The sequence below is a fragment of the Nilaparvata lugens genome, chromosome 1, assembly GCF_014356525.2.
Source record: "Nilaparvata lugens isolate BPH chromosome 1, ASM1435652v1, whole genome shotgun sequence".
NCBI lineage: Eukaryota > Metazoa > Arthropoda > Insecta > Hemiptera > Delphacidae > Nilaparvata > Nilaparvata lugens.
This window is the reverse complement of record NC_052504.1, coordinates 60,577,718-60,599,231: the sequence shown is the minus strand read 5'-3', so window position 1 is coordinate 60,599,231 and position 21,514 is coordinate 60,577,718. Positions and strand designations below refer to the sequence as shown.

Here is a 21,514-nt window from a genome sequence, read left to right as displayed (position 1 = left end):
GAAGTACTGGGAGAATTATTGATAACAGTTATGCCTATTGTGGGCGAAGATGTGTGATTGGAGGTGGTGGACTCACTAACTGATAAAGAGTTATTGCTTTCTACATTTGTATTGTTTTCTGAGTCACTGTTATCATCAGAATTGTTATCAACAAAAATTGAATTTTCACAAGCAGGTGGTTCATAAAGTGGATCATTATTATCAAAATATTCTTCTTCACTCAATTCAAAGTCTGAAGCATCACTGTGATCACTTATTTCATTTAGTTCTTCCAAAGCTATGTCTATTTCACTGCTACGATCATAAATGTCATTGGAATAGGACATAATGAATTATGCCCAAACAATCACTATTATCATCAGGTAATAAAATATTAAAGTAGACTTAATATTTGTGGATACTTCACTCAAAATAATAAACTGAGAAATACACTAAACTGCTCGATATAAATGCATAAACGATATATACAATACTGAACCGTCAACAATTGTGAACTTAACCTCTGAACGTGCAGACTTGACTTGTACACTGAATATCATAGAGAGCTACTACTTAGAAGCTTGGACATAGTCAAGCAACGAAGAGAGAATAATAGAGAATCGTTTGCAGATTTGAACAACGTTCTACGATACATCGATAGTTTGTAATCGAGTGTCAAAGTTATCTGTCGATTTTTTGACATCTGCAGTTTGGCGGCATGTACAACTGTCGAAAAATCGACAGCTGCCGGTACAGAGCTTTTAGCGTGCCGGTTCTTGGGTTTTAATGTTTTGACAACATTAGATTTCCACTTGTCCTTTTGCACAACTCGCTTTTGTGCTTTTGTGGGGGTCACTGGTGTCACAATTGAAATCCATCTCAAGCTTTTATACAAAATATTCAAACTGAATAAGTTAATGAATCATTATAATAAACAATTATTCAAATTAACTCAAACCAGAACTACTCACGTTTGATTTCTTTAAAAACCATACATAACCTCAACAAGAACATGTGTTACTCTAGACCACGTGACCAGAATGGGGACATTTCATTGGTGGAAATGGACATTGCTGCTTTTGAAACTAAGCTGTGAAATTTATTGCCGGTTTTGATTCTAAAACAAATATTCATACTCCATTTTCTTAACTTTATAGCCGTTTTTGATTCTTAACAGTACATGCATCATATCCGCCATGTTTTTCTGTTTAATTTGATAAGTATAACTCAAATTATGAAAAAAATGGAGATAGCCACCTTTGATCCTATTCCCCTCATATGGTACTTGTGGATGAGAAGCCACCTTTGATCCTATTCCCCTCATATGGTACTTGTGGATGAGAATAATACTGAGTGAGGTCTACTGTTCACAGAACTACTAGTTTAAAATAAACATTTATCCTAACCCAATCCAGTATAATATAAATTATGGATTTTGTAATTCTATTAATTGACCGAGCGAAGTGAGGTCTAAGATTCAAGTCGACTGTAGTGTTTTGGGTGGGTGCACGCAAATCAACCAACATTTTAGAATTCACATAATTCCATCTATTGAACGTTTCATCAAGCAGCAAGAAGAGAACAGACCAAGCACACAGACAAGGCAACATACCAATTCAAAACTGTTGGTCGCACTGCCGCCAACATAACTAATAGAGAAATAATAAATTGTAAATGTATAAAATAATAAAGTAATTCAACATTGAAATCATATATAATAATATTAATATATTACATCGACGGTTTGGCATTTCTCTTACCTTTAAATGTTTATATGTTTAGTAGCAGGTACCTGTGCTTCGCTATGGGGAACATGACAGCAAAGGATTTTTTTATTGGGCTGATATTGGTATTGGCTTCTTATGAATAAAAACTGTATGTTGTAAAAAAATTGACATATCTTTACTATAAGTCGAACAGGCTTTTCATTTGATAATTGAGTAAATGAGACTGCAATTGGAAATCTGATTAGAGGGAAAAATATACAATGAATAATAATACATTTTATTCCCATTAATATACAAATAAGCAATCTAATCAATAAAATGTACACAATATTCAGAAATACAATTTATGAAATTTATTACAAATATAAATAAATTGCATTTTTTCGGAAATTAACCCTCTCAACTATGGGAAACCCATGTTCTAGAGCAGGTGTAATAGTAATACATTAAGTTTAGAGTGGGGGTGCAAATAACCCCTGAGAAAGTGAGCTTACATATTGTTCGAAATTTATGTTTTTCATATTATGCCTTCCAGTGTTGTGATCCAGTTTTTAATGGCGGATTTAAATTTTCTTGAGTTCATTCCTATTATCTTGATGTGCACAGGTAGTAGATTGTGGAGTTTTGGTGCTAGGTAGTTGAAGTGTTATTGGTATGTTGCCTTCCTAGCAACGTTCGTGATGAGAAGGCTTCTATTCCTTGTGTTATGATAATGGTTTCTGTTTTGAAAGCTTTCTGGGTTTTTGTGTGGTCTGCAAATAATTTCTAGGGAGTAGAGTTGTCTTGCATCCATCACACCAAACACATTATAAAGCTTGTCTGATGGATAAAGAGGTGGCTTCTGCTTGATGATTTTGATTATTAGTTTTTGCACTTTTATAAGGGGGTCAAGGTGAACGTAGTTTGTTCCTCCCCATCCTACAATTTTATAGGTATGCAAAAACTGAACTAATAATGTGTTTGTCCATCAGTTCACCAATTTTCTATTGAAATATGGCTATCCAGTCTCACCACGGGGAGGCCGGCAAACATAGAGACCATCTATTTACATATTTATAACTGTGATGAGTTTTTTTTTGGCAGGTCACCTAGCCTACTGCCATGTCATTTTACATCGGGAAGTTTTGTTTTGGCAGGTCCCCTAGCCTACCGCCATGTCATTTTACATCGGGAAGTTTTGTTTTGGCAGGTCCCCTAGCCTACTGCCATGTCATTTTACATAGGGAAGTTTTGTTTTGGCAGGTCCCCTAGCCTACTGCCATGTCATTGTACATTGGGAAGTTTTGTTTTGGCAGGTCCCCTAGCCTACTGCCATGTCATTGTACATCGTGAAGTTTTGTTTTGGCAGGTCCCCTAGCCTACTGCCATGTTATTGTACATCGGGAAGTTTTGTTTTGGCAGGTCCCCTAGCCTACTGCCATGACATTGTACATCGGGATTTTGTTTTGGCAGGTCCCCTAGCCTACTGCCATGACATTGTACATCGGGAAGTTTTGTTTTGGCAGGTCCCCTAGCCTACTGCCATGACATTGTACATCAGGAAGTTTTGTTTTGGCAGGTCCCCTAGCCTACTGCCATGACATTGTACATAGGGAAGTTTTGTTTTGGCAGGTCCCCTAGCCTACTGCCATGTCATTGTACATTGGGAAGTTTTGTTTTGGCAGGTCTCCTAGCCTACTGCCATGTCATTGTACATCGTGAAGTTTTGTTTTGGCAGGTCTCCTAGCCTACTGCCATGTCATTGTACATCGTGAAGTTTTGTTTTGGCAGGTCCCCTAGCCTACTGCCATGACATTGTACATCAGGAAGTTTTGTTTTGGCAGGTCCCCTAGCCTACTGCCATGACATTGTACATAGGGAAGTTTTGTTTTGGCAGGTCCCCTAGCCTACTGCCATGACATTGTACATAGGGAAGTTTTGTTTTGGCAGGTCCCCTAGCCTACTGCCATGTCATTGTACATCGTGAAGTTTTGTTTTGGCAGGTCCCCTAGCCTACTGCCATGACATTGTACAGAGGGAAGTTTTGTTTTGCAGGTCCCCTAGCCTACTGCCATGTCATTGTACATTGGGAAGTTTTGTTTTGGCAGGTCTCCTAGCCTACTGCCATGTCATTGTACATCGTGAAGTTTTGTTTTGGCAGGTCCCCTAGCCTACTGCCATGACATTGTACATCAGGAAGTTTTGTTTTGGCAGGTCCCCTAGCCTACTGCCATGTCATTGTACATCAGGAAGTTTTGTTTTGGCAGGTCCCCTAGCCTACTGCCATGACATTGTACATCAGGAAGTTTTGTTTTGGCAGTCCCCTAGCCTACTGCCATGACATTGTACATAGGGAAGTTTTGTTTTGGCAGGTCCCCTAGCCTACTGCCATGTCATTGTACATTGGGAAGTTTTGTTTTGGCAGGTCTCCTAGCCTACTGCCATGTCATTGTACATCGTGAAGTTTTGTTTTGCAGGTCCCCTAGCCTACTGCCATGTCATTGTACATCGTGAAGTTTTGTTTTGGCAGGTCCCCTAGCCTACTGCCATGACATTGTACAGAGGGAAGTTTTGTTTTGGCAGGTCCCCTAGCCTACTGCCATGTCATTGTACATTGGGAAGTTTTGTTTTGGCAGGTCCTCCTAGCCTACTGCCATGTCATTGTACATCGTGAAGTTTTGTTTTGGCAGGTCCCCTAGCCTACTGCCATGACATTGTACATCAGGAAGTTTTGTTTTGGCAGGTCCCCTAGCCTACTGCCATGTCATTGTACATCAGGAAGTTTTGTTTTGGCAGGTCCCCTAGCCTACTGCCATGTCATTGTACATCGTGAAGTTTTGTTTTGGCAGGTCCCCTAGCCTACTGTCATGACATTGTACATAGGGAAGTTTTGTTTTGGCAGGTCCCCTAGCCCACTGCCATGTCATTTTACATCGGGAAGTTTTGTTTTGCTGTCTCTAGCCTACTGCCATCCAAAGATCCTCATAAAATTACTTCAGAACTTCTTTGTAGACAACATTTGAAGTTTTGTTGTCAGCTGCCAAGAATACCAAACTCTCAGGACTGCTGACTCTCGAGCAAGCTACATAGAGTTGCCCATGTGAAAAACAGTCTTCTCAAATCTATGCCAGCAATTTTGAGAGTTTGTCCTTGAGACTCATTGATGGTCATAGCAAAGCTCAACTTCACTGGAAACTGGAGCCTTTTGAAGGGAATCTGGTAGTCAGATGGAATCAGAGGAATTCTAGGACAGACTCCCCTGTTGCACAGCCTGTGAAAACTGTTGCCTCTATAATTTTTTTATGTAGGGCTGTTATCTGAAGCCTAGTCCCATTACACAATTTTGGTGGGTTTAAATTTCGCAGCAATATTATAGGAGCTCCAATTTTTAAATGTAGGCTATGGGATGGCAAACCGGGTGGTTCCAAGGTGTTCAGTAATTCGATGGGGAAATGAACTGCATGGTAATTTTCCTAGACAGAATCAATTCACTTGTATTCCATTTCAATGTTGTCAAAAGATTTAAAAATCATCTCATTAATTTCAAACACCTTGTCATTACGTGGACTGAGAATGGCTCTCCCACCTAACCATTCCATAGGCTTGTCTCTAATATTTTCAACATCAGGATAAATCTTCGTCATGAGATCTGGTAAACTTGTTACAACAGAACCCAAATTTTCCTCAAGTAGTACTTTCCCATCTGATTGTACATCGTGAAGTTTTGTTTTGGCAGGTTCCCTAGCCTACTGTCATGACATTGTACATAGGGAAGTTTTGTTTTAGCAGGTCCCCTAGCCTACTGCCATGACATTGTACATAGGGAAGTTTTGTTTTGGCAGGTCCCCTAGCCTACTGCCATGACATTGTACATCGGGAAGTTTTGTTTTGGCAGGTCCCCTAGCCTACTGCCATGACATTGTACATCAGGAAGTTTTGTTTTGGCAGGTCCCCTAGCCTACTGCCATGTTATTGTACATCGGGAAGTTTTGTTTTGGCAGGTCCCCTAGCCTACTGCCATGACATTGTACATCGGGAAGTTTTGTTTTGGCAGGTCCCCTTGCCTACTGCCATGTCATTTTACATCGGGAAGTTTTGTTTTGCTGTCTCTAGCCTACTGCCATCCAAAGATCCTCATAAAATTACTTCAGAACTTCTTTGTAGACAACATTTGAAGTTTTGTTGTCAGCTGCCAAGAATACCAAACTCTCAGGACTGCTGACTCTCGAGCAAGCTACATAGAGTTGCTCATGTGAAAAACAGTCTTCTCAAATCTATGCCAGCAATTTTGAGAGTTGGTCCTTGAGACTCATTGATGGTCATAGCAAAGCTCAACTTCACTGGAAACTGGAGCCTTTTGAAGGGAATCTGGTAGTCAGATGGAATCAGAGGAATTCTAGGACAGACTCCCCTGTTGCACAGCCTGTGAAAACTGTTGCCTCTATAATTTTTTTATGTAGGGCTGTTATCTGAAGCCTAGTCCCATTACACAATTTTGGTGGGTTTAAATTTCGCAGCAATATTATAGGAGCTCCAATTTTTAAATGTAGGCTATGGGATGGCAAACCGGGTGGTTCCAAGGTGTTCAGGAATTCGATGGGGAAATGAACTGCATGGTAATTTTCCTAGACAGAATCAATTCACTTGTATTCCATTTCAATGTTGTCAAAAGATTTAAAAATCATCTCATTAATTTCAAACACCTTGTCATTACGTGGACTGAGAATGGCTCTCCCACCTAACCATTCCATAGGCTTGTCTCTAATATTTTCAACATCAGGATAAATCTTCGTCATGAGATCTGGTAAACTTGTTACAACAGAACCCAAATTTTCCTCAAGTAGTACTTTCCCATCTGATTCTGGGAAGTTACCATCCCCTAATGAGAGGAGTGATGACGAAAATTGATTGGCTGATGCATTGCAAACCAGAAGAGGCCAAATTCCTTCAAATCTTTTTTGTCGGTGAAGACAATACTGAGGTTAATTTGAGATGCAAGAATTTCCCTGAGGTGAAGCAGTCATTAGTGGAACAGCTTCAAACTATGTTGCACAGGAGTAATGCCTATATCAGGGAATTGAAGTCCACTATTAAACGAATGCCATCAGGAGATAATTTTGAGGTGGTAATTCATGCTGATAGAAAACCAACGATGCAATGGTTGATCGTTTTAACTGTCAAGTTGCTAATGAAGTAGCTGTAGTCATGGTCAGACAACAATTTGAAAGAAGAGACATTGTACTACAAAGTAACAACAACAAGTTACAACGAATAAGTGTATGAATATGAATACCAAAGTGATAACAATAATAAGATATCATACCTGGTAGAGAAGCAGTTCTCTGTTTGTGAGCAGTAACAGGCACAGCGCTGGCACTTGCAATATGCTGCTGGTTGCATAGAATCAAATCTTTCAACTTGCATCTTGTCCTAGTTTTATCAATATCCCAGATAACTGTAGCATGTGAACACGATATCTTAATTATACTACCATAGCACTTGGTGGCATCATAATTGTCACCAAAAACACTTTTACTCCATCCATTTTCACTGTTTGAATTGTCGAAATAGGTCGCATAAACGAAGACGCGATCACCTTTCCTTAGATCGTCAGCCATTACTGACTGGACAAAGCTACCAACTTCAACTTTTTTTGCGCTAAAACGTAAAATTTCCCTAAAACGCTAAAACTGTAGCATGTGAACACGATATCTTAATTATACTACCATAGCACTTGGTGGCATCATAATTGTCACCAAAAACACTTTTACTCCATCCATTTTCACTGTTTGAATTGTCGAAATAAGTCGCATAAACGAAGACGCGATCACCTTTCCTTAGATCATCAGCCATTACTGACTGGACAAAACTACCAACTTCAACTTTTTTTGCGCTAAAACATAAAATTTCCCTCTATATAATGGTGCAAAGAACGGTCCTGCCAGCAGTACACAAGATTTATTATGAATTTGTGGAGAACGTCCTAATGGTAGGACGTTATGTCCTTCTGGTAGGCCGGTGTACACTCTATCATTAACTTGTCCGCTTAACTTAAAATTAGCCTCATCAGACCACACAATTTTATTGAACAAGTGTTTATTGATCATGTTTCTGTTGGTTAAGCATCAATTCACAAAATTGAAGACGTCAATCTGGATCATCTTCAAGTAACCCATGTAGCAAACGTGGAATGTAAACTTTGAAATTCTGTTTGTGTAATATTCTTTGCACAGAACTTCGTGATAAATCCAGCTCAGATGCTAATTGTCTGGTTGATTTTCGTGGACTGTTGGTCACAGCTAAACATACCCGCAACACATTTTCCTCAGTTGAGACTGTTGTTGGGCGGCCAGATCTTGGTGCATCCATAACAAATCCATGTTGTTCAAATCTATCTCTTATGTCATATACTGTTTGTCTAGATGGTGGTTTTGATGTAAAGTGTCTACCCCATTCATTAACAACTGCAGTAGCACCACTTTTATAAAATGTTTTTAAAGCGAAGATTCTTTCTTCTTTCGTTAACATCGTGACAACTGTTTTAACAAAAAAAATCAATTAATTTACTACAGCTTCGAACACGCCTCACAGAACACGCTTTCAAAAACTGACTAGATCGATTGTTGTATTTGTCATTGCATGGTATTGCCAACTTGACGAGGCATAATTATCAACATTTTGTAATACAGACATCATGGGCTAAAACTATTGTACTACATCTTCCTGTTATTTTATTTTTTCTTTTAGCCAACTGTACAGTGACTTTTGCGCCACCCCTATAATTATTATTTTGTGAATATAAAATAAATCTGATGAATGACAATGAACACAAACATCAAAACACAAACCGCGTTTTGACACATAAAATACGAGACTGAACTACGCCTATGGTAATGAACAAGCCCGTTTGCGATTTAGCTGTCGACTGATCGATTTGACGATTTCTTGATGGTGGTTATGCGGAGCGCGGGTGGGGAAGGGTAGATTGTCTAGGTCTAGACGTCTAGACAATGAGTCAGCAGCGGAGAGCATAAAAATTCCTGTTAGTCCACTGTTTGTTTACTTTCCTCGCAATGAAATGCGCTCTTTTCGTCGCTCTTTCTCTCACATAATTATATTCTATTTCAACAAACATTTAGTACTGAATAAATACGTCAATATCCAGTCAGTAGCTAACCGAAACTGAATAATTTTTACGGCTATGGAGTAGTAGTTTCCAAATATGAATTTTCTCTACAGTGGAATATAACAAATAAGCAAATAAAAGATATTTTAAAAAATGGGAATTTGGGACCCCAAATATTTGGCGCCCTCAAATATCTTGCGCTCTGGGCTATAGCCCAGTCAGCCCATATATAAAATTGGGCCTGAGGTAATTTGTTATTAGACTAGGTTGATTCCTTATAAACTCATGTTTAGCATGGTCTGAAGTATAAACCAAAAAAATCATGTATTTGGACTCAGGGGGGCTTGAAACATATAGAGAAAACTTGAAATTAGGGTACCTTAATGTTTTTGGAAAGCAATACTTTCCTTACCCATTGTAGTAATAGGGCAAGAAAAGTAAAAAAGCACCTAAAACTACACAAAATTGATGAACCAACTTTCACTAAGCTTTGCTAGTTGAAACGTTGACTACAGCCAAATACGTTGGACATGACAAAGCAATTGTTGATTAATACCTAGATATTCAAGGATTAAGGCAAAAACCAGCTTTTACACTCTCTAAAAAAGAAGGCTTTATATTGACTGGCTGTGTGCCAACAAGTGGGTCCTAAGCATACACAGTGCCAAGATAATATGGAATATTTAAATTTAGTAGGTTAGGAACTAAATGCAGTAAAATCATGACAAACAAGCCTAGATCTATTGCTGCACTGAGATCACTAATAAAATCAAAGGAAAAAGTTACAGTAACCATAAATTTTGGAGAAGGGAGGCATGAAAAACACACTACATAGTACACATGCGTCATGAATGTAAGCTTACTCCTAAATGTTAGGGATATGTTACTTTTTCACAGTCAATGAATAGACTAGGTTTTTAGGCCTATGCTTACTAACTGGTAGAATCAAAAATTTTTCTCAAATTGTATATCTTCCAATCCGATCCTGGATTTTTTTCTTCCATCAGAGATTTGTTGTATTGTGTTGATAACTTCGATGGTAGAAAGGCCAAACGGCGTATCCTCCAAAAGTCTGATTTTACAGGAGGGGATTTAAACTGATTTTTTTTTATATTTTGCATTCAAATCATAATAGAAAATGAAATTCGCCTGACATATTGTAGATACGAGGGATTTCAGTCTATGAATTGATGTAGAGATGTCTTGATCAACTATTATATAACATTTTAGGCACGATTTTGAGGGTTACGTCATTTGACTGGTGCACAAAAGTTATTTGAGCTCAATGAATGTGGATTATGTCTTTCGACTTGGCATGATTTTGAGGGTTACGCCATTTGACTAGTCCTCAGAATTTCTTGCAGCTCAATGATTGTAGATTATAGTCCAAGCAAATAAGAGCTTCTGGCAAGATGAGAAAATGACTTCAGCTCGGTCAATATTGATTAAAAAATTATTTACTTGGTCTAAAATTGTAGATCAGAATGTTTCCTACAATTGAGTCCAAATTAATTATTTTTTAATTAATATTGACCGTGCTGGAGTCATTTTCTCATCTTGCCAGAGGCTCTTCTTTGCTTGGACAGACTATACCTACACCCTATAAGTCAGTGCTGATTTTAATACAGTAATTGGTTAATTGATAGTCAGAATTATTTTCTTAATGAGTTAATTTTCTTACAAAAATTAATCAATCAAATCCATTTCTGATTTTTAAGGCGTATTATAAATGAACATTAGTATTAAGAACATAATTTATTAATACAATTAATAAAAATTAATGAAAACTTCCATCATCTTCATCGTCAGTCTCAGGTAGAATGTCAGGGATGTCATTGTTATTTTTCATTTGGAGATATTCGCTGTGATACCTTCGGGGAATAACATTCTTCTTTACTAGAGTGGTTAGATCCTTGTATTTCTGAGCGGATCTAGTTGTTGGTCGTAGAGGGACTGTAACACCACATTTGATTGACGACAGCCTCTTACTTTTCTTTGCAGATTTATTTTTATTTCTTCACTTTCTGGATTTAATGAAGATTTTGCTCTCACCTCGTCAGATTCCTTTACAGAAGTAAACTGTTTCAAATCCATGAATTTCAAAATGTTACCAAGATTATCCTTTTTCAAATTAGGGAATATTTCCTTCTGCAGAGATTTGAAATCTTTGAAATTGGCGTGGCTCATAATCTCTACTTCATAAGCTTGAGGTTTTGAGCGAGCATTGACAATCACTGTTGGCCATTCTGAAGGTGCCCAAATTATTTTGTTCTTCAAATTATTCTCAATTGTAGCATGTATAGAATCAACTGGCATATAGGTGTGGCCAGGCTGAAGATATGTTATACAAACTTCATTTACTGTCTTGGAGGAACACAAAAACCATTTAATAGCTGCCAGCACCTGGTGATTTTTATTTTGTCCTGGACATGAGTCACAGAATAAATGGATCTCTTTTACACCGCCTCTCTCATCAACTTTCTCCAAGTACTTCAGCAATATAGTGCAAATTTCATTGGCACCTCTCTTGCTATCTTTCTCTCCCCAAAGATAACAGATTCCTCCTCTTGACCCACTTTCATAAAAAATTTCTTTGTACATGCATTATTCTCGGGAGTAATATAGTAGCATGCTGTCACCATGTGGAGTATTGAATACTTTTTGAAGATCAAAACTAGCACAAATAAATGATTCATCAGAAGACTTCGATTTTTCTTGAGCTGCTTTATGAATTGCCTTTGAAAATTTCACATCTTCTTCATGTTTCTTGAACCGAGCAATAAAATTTTCTGTCATACAATCTTCAGACTCAAAATCTTTAGAATAAATCACTATATCATCCAAATAATTTATTACAAATTTGAATTTTATCCCTTCAAATAAAATATTCAAAGCAGTAGATAAGGCTTGAGCACCTATTGATAAACCAAACGGTACACGAGTATAACAGTAAGTTTGAGTTGGAGTTGCAAAAGTAGTCAAGTGCTTAGAAGATGGAGATAATTTCAATTGATAATAGCTTTCAAAGAAAGCGATCAAGAAGTAAAGACTTAGCACCGTTAAACCAATGGAATGTACTCTCAATGTTTGGCAAAGGTGTAGCATCTAATGCAATTTTTTTATTAATGATCTATAATCTACTACCACACGATGACCACCATCTTTCTTAGGAACTAAGAAACAAGGCTGGAATAATTAGAAGTTGATTTCTCAATAATTCCATCATCTAACATTTTTGAATTTTTTATTTAAGATTTCCATTCTTTCGGATTTAACTGATAAGGAGCTTCCTTACGGGCTGATTGTCTATCAGACGAATTTCATATTCTATTACGTTCGATTTACCTAGTTTATGGGTAAGAACATCATCAAATTGATTTAATACTTTGTTTAATTCTACTTTCTGCGAAGAGTTTAAATCGTCCAATTCCACATCAGTACCAATTCTATTCATTTTCTTTAGTAATTCCAACCTGTGATTTTTTCAAAAGAAAATTTGAATTGCGGTTTAAATCCAAAGAAATACCTATTATTGAATAAATCAGGAACTAATTTGAAATAATGAATAAAATCACAACCTAAAACAATAGGAATTGACAAATCATCATGAACAAAGAAACGAAATTTCCAACTGAAGTTTTCAATTTTTATTTTTAATAGAACTGACTCTTTCAACAGTAATTTACTTTTATTCGCAGTAACACAATGCTGAATATCCTCTTGAATAAGCAGATTACCATTATCCCGTAATATTTCAGTAAAAACTTTCCTTGAAATGATACTATAATCAGAACCAGAATCAATCAATGCAATAGAACTGACACAGTTATTTCCTAACTCACATACTATTAAAGGAGTGATTTTATTAATCAAAGCTCTAGTCTAACTGATTAAATTTCTTTTGCTTTTTTCTTTTTATTTTATTTTTCATTTTCTGATTTTTGTCAGTATATTTTGATTGAATTGATTTCTTCTTACCATTAGAAAAAGTATCACTACATTTCAAGGTATTAATTCCGTTTTCTTTATTGAATTTTGATTGTATTTGGTGTTTTGAAATTTCTTTTACTGTATATTTTCTTTTTATACTGTTTCCCAGCTAGTCATGCTTTTTTATTTTCACAAGAGTTTGCATAATGTCCACTTTCATTACATTTAAAGCAACGTATTTTAGATAGATCTCTAGTGAAATTATTATTAGATCTTTGGTGATTCTGATTATGATTTCTCGAATTACTGCTTGTACCTCTGAAATTTGAATTATTCATGTTGGATCTACATGACTGAGCTAGATGACCTACTTTGTTGCATTTGTAACAACGTCTTTGAGCTAATTCAACATTCATTGGAGATTTTTGATTATTTTTATTAGTATTAAAATTGTATTTATTTCTTTCTAAATCCCCATATTGAATATTTTGAGATACTACTGAGATGGAAGTTAAGTCATTAAAACTAGTTGGTTTGGATTGGAAAACTAGTCTATTTCTTTCCTCTGGATTCAACCCTGAGCAAATATTATTGACTACGTCTTCCTCAGATTTTTCTAATCTTAGTAGTTTATTAGCGTCTTTGATTGACACAATGTAAGCAGACAAGGGTTCACCAGCCCTTTGTAAACGATAATAGTGGTCTCTTTCAATGATTGAAATCAATCTAGACTGAATAAAATGTTGCAGAATATCCTTATGAAATTCATCAAAACTCTTATTTGTACTCATAGCTAAATTCAATCGATCGGCGAGAGGCCCTACAACAGAAGAGTGAATGATATGGAAAGTTGCTGATCTAATAAGTTCGATCGTTCTTTTATTTTCAAACATATTTCAATGAATTTCAACAAACTATCAACATTCAATCCGTCAGTATTCGGAAGTTCCTTCATCAGACCTTCGATACGATTTGATAATTTATTATACAAATTACCAAATAAAGGTGAAGACAAGTTGGCTGCAAGGTTTACCCTATTAGTATTGAAATCACTACCGAATACAGTCCTACCCAAGTTTTCATTTATTGTAGCATGTACCTGTTCTACCATAGAGACAATATTACTATTATTTATATTTTCAAAATCAGTAACTTGAATATCAGGATTGGTAACATTTGTTTGTGAATACTGAGTAACATTTTGTTCCATATTACTTGTACTAGGAATTGGCGCAATAAAGCGATTTACTGTATTAGTATGAAGTTTAGTATTCGAATCGTGAGTGGGATTATTCATTTTTGAATCAGGTGTACTAAGACTGCTTTGTTTTTCAAAATGAGGCGAACTAGATCTACTAAAGCATTCACACAAGTCGATCAATTTAGTAAAAGTAGCCTGAGCTAATACAATAGACTCATCAATACCCTTAATTAGATTTTGGTCATTTGCTTCTTTAGCATTAGTTTAATAATTGAACAATTCGATTGAGAATATGTAGAAAAATGGATAACGCTTTATGAATGTTTACCTTTTTATCAGGAATACTCATAGAAAGAATTCTCTCCAAGTATTCATCTTTTCTGTCAATAAATCAAGGATTTTTTTTTATAGCAATTTTACTAGACTCATCATCGTAAATAATTCGTGCAATTTTTGGGTCTGGATTGCTAACTAATTCTCGATACTTTCCCCTTAAAGTGTCTACATCATTGTCAATAACTGTATCTGTAGGTACTCCCAATGTTTCAAGTTCGAAAAGTAAATTCTCTTTAGTAACAAAATTAGGATTGAATTTTCTAATAGGAATCAAATTGAAATTGAAGCACTCTTCAACTGATTTTTTAACATCCCAATAATTAATTATTTTAGATTCCATAGATGCTACTTTATTCGGTGAACCCATATTATCATTTTCTTAAATAAATTATTAATATGATTATATAATACTTATAATTCGAGATCATTTATGATGAATAATATTTGATTTTGTATTTTAATTTTAACCTGAATCCTCCCCACCATCAATGAAAGAAGAAAGGATAAGAACAGCCGAGACCGTCACACATCATTCAATATTATTGATAAATCAATGAAAGAGTTTGCAAGCAAACCTCGCAGAGTAAGGCGCAGTTGAAATGTTACCTCAGTTTACCGCAGTTGAAATTAATGTTTGAGATGGGGAAGGAAATAATCCTCCGAATATTTAAATCAATAAATTGAATATATAGTTCAATACATTAACTAAAATATTCCATTTATTTAATTTCCAACCCCTTCTAAGTAGCAACATTTATAATTGAATGATATGACAGCTCAACAATTCAAGATTTACCCCATTCATTCCTTGTCATTGATGATTGTTAGGCATATTCAATAATCAACAATAAGATTGTAATCATGTTTGCAATTTAATATACATAATAGATCAAATAAATAGAATTTCCAAAAAATAATCAAAATTTAAATCAAGTAATTACAAATTTATTTATTATCCTGTCCCATTTATTTTTGCGAAGTAGTTGCCTGTGAATTTTCCATAAATTAATATTGGTTGTTTCGTAAATACCTGGTGTATTGAAGTGAGGAGGCCTCCGTACACTTTATTCAAATTTTTCACTGCACAAGAAGTTCTTGAAGTATCCTTTTTACGGCGAATTTAGATCTTTTCTGGAAATATTGGTTTCCTTGTGATGAGTTGGTCAGCAAGGATTCAGCTTCCATGGCCATAACTAAGACATCCTGTGATACTACGAGTCTACGACCGCTAAATAATAGAGAAACGAAAAGAATATATATAAATACTGTAATACTAAAGGAGAGATCAATAATACAGAATTTGCTCTTCTTAACAAAATCAACAATACACAAGATCTTTAATAAATTCATCAATAATAGTTTAAAGATAAATAATTCAAGATACTCGAAGTGAAGCTTCCAAAAGAGATTTTTTAAAAAGAAAAATTATAACTTGAATAAGGCTTTACAATTTTATTTAATTATTTATTTATTTGACCAGCGTGACAAAGATAATTTGATATTTATTTATTTATTAATTTAATTTTACTATTATATAAACTTGCATAGAAATATTTCCAACATTTTGAATTACGAGAATTAGAGCTGAAAAACAAATTTAAGGAAAGCTGGGATTAATTATAATCTGATCAGACTTGACTTATAAAACAATAAGTAAAGTATATAAATAAATAATGCTTTACCTGTACAGCGGAAATTGTAGAAATTACTATGGATACATATGTGATGAATGAGGTTTTCAACAAATATAAATAAATTGCCATAACTTAGGCCAGCTAGAATGAATACTCAATTAAATTTTCGGACATGATTACTTTTTTTTTTAATAACAAACAAGAAAATTTACATATTTAAAAAGGAAATAAAAAAAAATAAAGAAAATAATAATAATATCACAACTTGTGATGAATGAAATCTGTCTCTGATCAACTACATATTGTAATAAATAGAAAAATTTAGCATAAGCTAAATAAAAATGGAATCAAAGGAAAAAGTTAAATTTACAACCTCCACTCACGAAATTCAGAGACAGAATGGATCATCAAGCGTTGAAACGAGTGTGATACAATATAATATTTTCATGCTATTATGTGAAATCCCCACTATTGCAGCTAAAATACAAAATCAACTTGCTGGATTGAGACAAAATTCAACAATATAAATATAGGATTTTAATTCTGAAATAGATGGTTAAAAACATCTACATCTTACCAACATCTCTCCTCGACAATCCTATTGGAACTGTGTCCCAATCGTTTTGTGGTTGAACGCCATCCCTTGCCATTTTTTGTTTTGTTTTTGTTAGTCCTACATCAGGGTAGGCACATTCGTCTTTATTAAGCAGCCAACAATTGGGCACAACATCATTATGTCATTATGTCCTTCCTCATTATTATGGTCCACATTCTGAAAGAATCAAGGAAGAATTTGAATATGTCAATTGTCAACACATTATTTCAAACATAGATTTTTTATTTCTATAGATTTTAAACAAGATACAATGGTACTCCCCCATTGGACAAGTGACATGCTTGTTGGACTCAGCTATTTACATTTTTTATGAGCTTTTAAAATCACATCCTGGTGGTTTGCAACCCACCTAAAACTCCTGGATCTCTTATCATCATCATCCATTCCTCCCATGACCCACGCACAGATCCACGACTCATCCTCATCAAAAAATCAATATACGAAGCTATGACTAAATATAATTCAACAAATTTATGCTATACAACACATAATATTATAATGGTTCTTCAACTGTAGTCTGTAGTCAAGTTGAATCATGATAGGTACGGTATAGGCTAAGAGTCGGACGTCTAATATTGGTCAGTTGGGAAATACTCCATCAAATTTGGTTTATAACTGATGGTAAATGTTATCAACATTTATTAATGTTAAGATTAATGTCAACATTTTATCAACGTAAAATGTCTAGATAATTTCAGTAGGACTATGGTTTACATTACTACTGAAATAAATATCATCAATCTCACTTCTTAAAAATTAAGGCTGATACATGTTGGTGTTTCCATCTGGGACTTTAATGCACATGAATCTCAATGGGTATTGAGAAGGGAGAAGACCACAAATCCATTTTTATGAGGCAAGTAGACATACTTTCTATCAATACGTGAAACAGGCCAAAAAAATTCCATTGGGATAATTTTTCCACCTTGAAGATCCCTAGTTGAGAACTTGGGATGACTTGATAAAAATCTGCTGCATCAATGAATTTTCTGCTTGATAAAAATTTGCTGCATCAATGAATTTTCTGCATCAATTGAAGATTTCTTCCTCACTTCATCACTTTCCAATACAAATCTTTCTGTTAATCGTTTACAGATTTGTTCGAGGGGTCGATTCTTTCCTCTTATCAGTCTTCTTAGTGTTTGTAAATAATTTTCAAACTGGAATGCTGATATATCATCCAAAGTGAATCCTTCAACCACATTCACAAAATAATCAGCATCATCCACTATATGTTAAAGCCCATGAAAGTTATGAGTGATCAGCTGATCACCATTCAAAACAGCAACGGATTTCACAAAATGAATCAATAATTCCCTTGAATTTTTACATGCCTCTACATCTTTGCGCAATAAGGGGCTCAACAGGATTGTCAGAGCAGTTGATTTGAATATTTGTCATCATTTCAAATTCCTCTGAGAACAACAGGGCCAACATACAACAGAAACAATCTGAATTCTGTTGCCTTCCATCTGAGAAGTACCCCTAAATTTTGATTCTTAGTCGAAAACACACATGAGATACTAGATGTGAGGAAAAACAAGCTGCTCTGACAAAGCAGTACTGTTCGTTTTTGAAATTCTTGAGGCTTTCAAAGACTTTGTGCCTGAAGTCCACATTACAAGAAGCGTTCTAACAACTCCAAGACATACAAGATGCATGTAGTCCAGCACAAAAGAATCTACAAAATTTATACTTGTATCATCAGCTTTCATCAGCTCTGTTTATAAAATCTTCATAGTTTCTCTTAGAGCAATCAGTCTGCAAGAAACCCCTTTTTTTCAACAGTGGCACCTTTTACAATACATATTGTACAAGAATAAAAACCGCCATGACCAATTATTCCCATCACATAACTTTAAGCAGGAGCATTGCAACAAAACCCTGCCAATGACACATGATATGAGTATCATCAAACCTAATGCCACTATTCAGAAGTTCAATCAATTCATTTAAGTAGTATAAAAATGGGAAGTCTGGGACACGTGTCCCAGACTTCTCATTGGGTTAGAAGTCAAGGCCAAGGTCAAAACTCCAAACACTCCACAACCAAGGTCAAGGTCAAAATTCCAAACACCTCACAATCAAGTTCAAGGTCAAAACTCCGAACACCTCACATTCAAGGTCGAGGTCAAAACTTTATAACTTCAAAAAAAAAATAATAAAAATATTTAAAAACAAATGAAAATCAATAAAAACAAATCAGAACACCTCCCACCCACTTGGGGAGCCTATATATAGTGTGCACTACAGTCTAGAACCATCACAGCCATCACAGTAGTGTGTTCAGCAGAAGCAGTTGTCTAGAGAGTTTAGTGTGTGTGCCAGCCACTTTTTTTGAGTGCTTTTCTCTCAGTTTTTCTACTTTATAACACTTTCAGTGGTTAGTTTTGAGCTCAGCTATACCACTGCTTAGATATTGTAGTGTTAAGCAGGCAGCAGTGCCACATCACCACAGATTGTAGCTCCTAGTTGCTGTGTTGAGAGAGAGAGAGAGCATACGGTACTAGTTTTTGAGCACACTGCATTTGTGCATTATTATTATTGTCACTGTCAATAGCTCAGTGTCCAGGCTCAGAGTGTTCGGTGAAAGCTGTTTTGTAGCTCCTAGCACTAGTGTTTTCTTGAAGCACAGCTAGTTTAGAGCACAACACACACACACACACACACACACACACACACCACACACACACACACACACACACACAGCCTGTGTCAGACTGCCAGAGTTTTGTCTTGATCTTCAATTGTGCAAAAGACGTTAGTATACAAGTATCCATTTTTTCTGTATGTGTGTGTGTAAAAAGATGTCATCATATATGTTTGTTTATTCAGCATAGCTATTATTCTATTGAAAAAGTTGATTCAGCAACAGATATCCATCGTTGTGTAGTGGTTAGCACTTCTACTTTTCATTCTAGAGGACCTGTGTTCGAATTGTGTATTTTAGATAGATGTAGGATGATTGGTTAAGGAATGTTCTCCAATGAATTCACCAATATCATCATTGTCCAGATGCAAATGTTCATCTTCAGGCTGATGGTGAATGATAGTATGATTATCACTGACCTCATCTGCTGCCTGTTGTAAATTTTCAAATTCATGTAATCCCTGTTGTAAATCTTCCTCAGATATTGCCCCTAATTCATCACCATAATCATCAGTGCCATCATTGAAGTATTCTATGTCAGACAAATCACCTTGCATTATGTCTGCTACTTCATCAGGTGAAAGAAATGGGACACTCATTTTACCTGAAACAATTTAACACATAGATGATGAATAAATTATGCTTTTGACCAAGTTACTGTATAATATTGATTATGAAGTGTGGAGACAGTGAAATGGCAGAAGATTCTATTTTTATTCAAGGATGAAGCCCACATAGGCCTGAGGCCAATTTGATAAGACATATTTGAAATCTAGGCTATATAATTTGAAACCATTGATCAAATGTCATGTCAGCTCATTGCCTGTGATCAAATACATTTTATAAAAGATATATTTTATAAAAGTTAGCCATTTACATTGTCAAAACTACACTAGTGTAAACCCAGCCTAAGATTACATAATAACTCATAATGTATCCAGCAGTAGCCTATCTGTGCTTATACATGTGTATATTTATATGTTTTTTGCTAGTTGAAATAAGATATAAAATGATAAAAGTGTGAGTTATGAGTTATTTATCAAATGCTACATGAAATTATTTCCTAGTATATTGGGCTAACAAACAACAACTTAACCAACCTCAAATGCCCGATGATCACTATTTTCATCATGGTATGTTTCAACCCATATAATGATACACAAATGATAGAATGAAGCTATGATTGGATAAGTCAACAAATAAAACTATCATCTACACTAAATAATTTATTATTAGTTGTATTTCATCAATATACTTACTTTATTATGACTTTCAAACTGCTCCCAATCAGCAAAATCAACTTGAATCGAAATCAAAACAAGCTCGTTTTGTCAAACGTGAGGGCTTGATTCAAGATTTCGTTCGCATGCGTTTTTCTCGAAATGAGTTAATTTCAAGAGTCCGTTTATACATCGTTCAAGCTAGTTTCGAACTGCTGGCTCTAATCAGGCTGGTGCTGCGAGCTAAAATCAAGGTCGCGTTGCGAGCTCGATTCAGGCCCGAGATGCACGGTCGAATCAGGATTGAGATGCAGTCTCGACTCAGGCTTGAAACGCATGCTGGATGCAATCCCCCCATTCAAGGCCACCTGGCACACCTTTCACGAAATGCAAGCTCGATTCTATTGTGATTCTAGCTCAATTAGAGTCTGATTCAAGTTGGATGTTTAGAGTGAATCAATCCTGATTCAAATAGGCATATCTAGGCTATCTGCCTTCTTGAAGTGAGCTTTTTTCAGCTTCAAATCATGAATCTGATTCAAGGCCAGTGCAATCCAATATCAATGCTTAATCATAATCCAAATTTCACCCAGAATTTGAAATAAATCTGTAATTTGTATTATTCATGATTCAATTATTCTTCCAAACTAATGCTCCAATCTTACTATTGCCTTAATACTCTATTTCTATACTCAGTGGACATCCATACATTCTATATATAGATGAAATCTATATATTCAAATTGAATTGTTCCTTAAAATTCTCCTGCGAATGGCAAATTACTCATTCATTCTCTCCTGTCAGGTCAGTCTATAAGCGGTCTCTGTAGCTGTATTGATTGAGTCAAGTTTGACCTCATCTAACCAAGCTAATCAGCTTGCAGACTGTCCTGAGAGAAGCTGTGCATGAGTCACTCGCCATTTGATGAATTAAATCAAATCTGCTATAGTTTAAACAGTTCTTTATGCTAGCAACACCTCAATTGGAAATTAATAGAAACAATATAAAAATCTTGAAGTACCCTTTATTTTTTAAAAAAAAACTTTAAAATAGTTCAATAAAATAATTAACAACTTTGGTTTCGACCCTAACTTAGGTCATTTTTAAGTTGAAATG

General features: G+C 35.5%; 1 protein-coding gene and 1 long non-coding RNA gene across 2 annotated transcripts in view; one reads left to right on the top strand and one right to left on the bottom strand.

The window, feature by feature from the left end:
• LOC111047148 (WD repeat-containing protein 18) overlaps window positions 1-21,514 on the top strand; it is a 132,490-nt gene that overhangs the window by 108,194 nt on the left and 2,782 nt on the right. The window lies entirely within an intron of this gene.
• On the bottom strand, window positions 15,208-16,313 carry LOC120353782. The gene is made up of 2 exons (XR_005572583.1): window positions 15,961-16,313; window positions 15,208-15,506 (listed from the first exon to the last, which is right to left on the bottom strand). It is a non-coding gene; the product is annotated as an uncharacterized LOC120353782 (long non-coding RNA).